Genomic DNA, 4,229 nt, shown 5'->3' with positions numbered 1-4,229 from the left:
TGGGTTGGGCAACCTATGTAAACAAAATCTGGGGCAATATGATTGGATGTGGAAATCTTTTCTTCGATTATACAAAACAGGCACACAATAATGTGCTAATGCCAACTTCTCTTTCTTTTCTATTGAATGAGTATGAAATACAGGGGCAGTTATTTTTAAAAATAAAGCAACAGACAATCTCAGGCCTATGCCATAAACAGACAACATGGCTGCATCTGCAGCAGCAGTGGTGGTGGCCAGACCCTTGGGGGCCTTGCACGCTGGCCATACCCACTTGGTTGCCACCGGCAGTATGCAACTGGGCCCATGGCTGGAGCTTCCTGGCTTCATGACAGGCTCATGGGTTGGACCAATGATCTGCTTCCAGGGCCGGGCACCCATAGCCATAAGGGCTGCCCCCAGGAGGGGCTAAAGCTCTGAGGTGAAGTTGGAAGATTAGCTGTGGATGTGGTACCTGGAGGAGGAAAAGAGAGGAATTGTGGTGCTTGGAATAAACAGAGCTTATGCGAAAAGTACACTCAGTAAAAACCTTGTAAAAACACTGTCAAAAGCTGTGGATGCTTTAAAATCTGATAAGAAAGGGCAGACCATAATATTCAGGAGTGAAGTCCCAGGGGTATTCTGTGCTGGTACTGACTTTAAGGAGCATCAAAATGCACTCCAGTGAAGTTGGCCCTTTTGTCTCCAAAGCAAGAGCAGTGATTAATGAAATAGCTAATCTTCCAGTGCCAACTATTGTAGCAATAGATGGACTCACATTAGATGGTGGTTTTGAGCTGGCTTTAGCCTTTGATGTAAGAGTGGCAGCTTCCTCTGCAAAAATGGGTCTGGTTGAAACAAAGCTGGCAATTATTCCTGGTGCAGGGGGATGCAGAGATTGCCACATGCCATTGGAATGTCCCTGGCAAAGGAGCTCATCTTCTCCATCCATGTGCTCGATGGCCATGAAACCAAAGCAATAGGCTTGATCATCCATGTTCTAGAACAGAACCAAAAGGGGGATGCCATCTACGAAAAGGCTTTGGACCTAGCACGAGATTTTACCTCAGGGACCTGTTGCAATGAGAGTGGCAAAATTAGCAATTAAACAATGGAAGGAGGTCCATTTAGTAACAGGGTTAGCCATAGAAGAAGCCTGCTATGCTCAGACCACTCCAACAAAAGACAGACTTGAAGGTGTTCTTGCTTGTAAAGAGAAAATCCCTCCCCACCCCCACTGCTATAAAGAGAGTAAGAGAAAAACTTTTAAAATGCCAATATAATAAAGGTATGTCTGGCAGTATCTTTCAGATGCACTGTATGCCTCAGTATATGGAATTTCAACAACCAAAGTGAAAAGCAAATTATTCACATAGTGTATTAAACATCTGGAATGGATGCATACATGTACTTCACTCAAATGTATATCATGTCATAGCCATTCAGATTGATAAAGCTTCTAGTATATATTGTCAAAAACCCAGTTCCAAAATTAGTTACACATTAAAAATCTTTCTTGTATATAAGGCTTTCCATTCTTAATTTTTAAAAATGTGAATAATTTATATATTGCACACTCTAGGAAAAATATTGATTGCATGTCTACCATTGCTGCTTTAAGAAAGTAAAATGATTTCTGTATAACAAAAAAAGCAACATACATAAGAACAACAGCACATTAAATATATTAAAGCAAAAAGGTATATAGAGCTTGGGTCCTTGACATCAATAGGGAGACAGAGAAAAATCATAAGGGTCTTGTCTATTCTTAGAATTCTTCTAATGTAAAAAATAAATATTCTTAAGATTTAAGCCAATGTTAGGTTATATATATAACATACTAATATATTTCCATTAAAATGAGATTTTATTGCATTATCAAGCAAACTGATTTTCATAAGGAGAAAACACTTAATATTTTACATTACTTTATGTTCCACCATTTTATTAGATAATTTTACAAGTGGAATGAAACACATTTCCTTCTCTATATTAATAATGTGATAATCATGCATTTTTTCTGAAACAAAGAATCTTTGTGGTCAGTGCTCTGGTCTTGATGGGGGGGGGTAATACATCTCCTTTGTAGAGGCCACATTCAATTTGTTTACATAGATTTGTAACCCAATAAATTCTATTAACAAGCATATTCTTAAAATGTTTTCTCTCTTTTTGTCCATTATGTATTTCTATAATGTGCTATTGTGAGCCTTATGGCTCTGACCAGCAATTTTAACAATGCAGATAGGTATCTTCACTAATAAGCACTTATGATTAATTCACAGCTTTATTTGGTATGTTTGGAATATGTACTTTAGATATGTTTATTTTAGCCACACTCAATAATGTTATATGCTTTTTTTTTATTTACCTATCCCATCATCATCCATGATTAATCAGCCTTTTACTACTTCCTTCCAGTCATAATAAGCTTTCCAATCTCCAAATATGCCATGTAAGTACATTTTTGTTTCTAAAACTCATATGACCCTTTGGAAATTTTCTAACTGACAAATCCCTATTTATTTTTTAAACAACTCAGTTGAAACTTCACCTTTCCATGAAGAATTATTTGTCAAATGGAAGAATAGTCTTATTTATCTTATTTTTCAAAATAGCATTATATATTCATTCTTATTTACTCTGATAACCCCTAAATAAATTCACTGTGGGAACTTCCAAATTTCCATTATGACCTTACTGTGATTTTTTTTTTGGAGGACAAGGACTTTATCTTACTCAAATCTGCATGCTCAGTGCATTGTTTATATCTTGAACTAGAGGAATAAGATAATTTGAGCACCCTTTTATTAAATGAGCAGCTCATGTTTGTGTACCTACTATTTTTATGGTTTAGTGCTTGTCACTTTGTACATAAGATGAGTAGCAGGCATGCTTTCGAGACAACCTCATTTTGACACCTTTATAATTCCATATCTGTTTTTCTGTGATCATGGTGAAGATGTGGTGTTATGGAATGCTGAGTCTGTTTGCCTAGCTCAACATATGTATTGAGGAAAGTGTTCCTGTGCCAAGAGATGCTTCCATTGAATATAAAAGCATGACTATAAAGATGCCAGAAAACAAGGTCATTCCCAAATGGAATGTTATATCAACAGCCTAAATGAATGTACTGAAAGAGGGAGTGAATAAATTAGAAAATAATGAAGATACCAGATGCTTCCATTTTATTTGGACACTCAATAAGGAGTGAGATAAAATGGATTGTGGAATTATCCCAGTTCACACCTGTCTGATTAACTATTTCTCCCTCTGGACACAAAATACAATCAAAGCAGCAGGTAGCTTTCCCTTCCTGAGGGATTTTCCTGAATCATTGGCAAAAGCTCCTGCTACACAAGGATTCAGCAGACTAAAAGAATAGAATCATTGATAACCAAATAATATTTTAAATTGCAAAATTTAATATTAAATTAATATTACTTTATTTGTCTCACCCATAAGATTTGACCATGATTGATACACCTAGGGAAAGCAAAATAAAATCAAGATCCATTTTTTGATGCAAGTTAAAGAGAACAAAATTTTTTTATGGAAGGAAATCAAATGCCCAAAGAAAACTTAAATTGTATATGTGACTCACCAAAATTCTAAGTCTCTGAAATTTTTTATATCTTGGAGGCATGCTGCATGTCAAAAAGAAATTTACAACCTCATGAGATTAGTACTCTTGCATCTTGTCTGACAATTTATTAAATTGATATTTTAAATCAGGTCATCATACTAAAGCATTAGACTCTTGCACAGATACAATATATAAAGAATTTCAAAATTGGGAAATATGTCCTTAATTAAAAGTGTTTTTTCAGTATCCCTTTTACAGTAAGGAAAATTATAATATATTAACAAATGTAGATTATGTATGATTTAAATGCTTTCTTGATTAATCTCATATCTTGAGTCTGCTTTGTGTTGTAGATGAAGAACTAATCCAAGTTTAAATTGTCTGCAAACTTTTAAATCCAACAGCCCCAGACTGTCTCCTTATGTATGATAAAATGTTTACCATGTGGACCTTGGGGACACACTCTTTCTTACCTCAAGTCCCAGACCATCAGGAAAATTCAAATAGTTCAAAATTTCATACTACAACATGAAGTTTAGGTTCCCACCCAATGATATATGGCTACAGTGCTGTTTTTAAATTGGATGGCTTTTAGGAATCAATGGACCTAAAAGGAGCCATAATTGGGAAACTATATGACATGGACATTGGAGGCAGAATACCC

At 35.6% G+C, this 4,229-nt stretch overlaps 1 pseudogene; it reads left to right on the top strand.

The window, feature by feature from the left end:
- Positions 1-205: 205 nt before the first annotated feature.
- Positions 206-3,941, top strand: LOC119525314 (annotated as a pseudogene).
- The last annotated feature ends 288 nt before the right edge of the window (positions 3,942-4,229 follow it).

Source organism: Choloepus didactylus (genome assembly GCF_015220235.1).
Source record: "Choloepus didactylus isolate mChoDid1 chromosome 25 unlocalized genomic scaffold, mChoDid1.pri SUPER_25_unloc1, whole genome shotgun sequence".
In the NCBI taxonomy this organism is placed as follows: domain Eukaryota; kingdom Metazoa; phylum Chordata; class Mammalia; order Pilosa; family Megalonychidae; genus Choloepus; species Choloepus didactylus.
The sequence above is the reverse complement of the archived record's forward strand: the minus strand, read 5'-3'. Positions and strand labels throughout refer to the sequence as shown.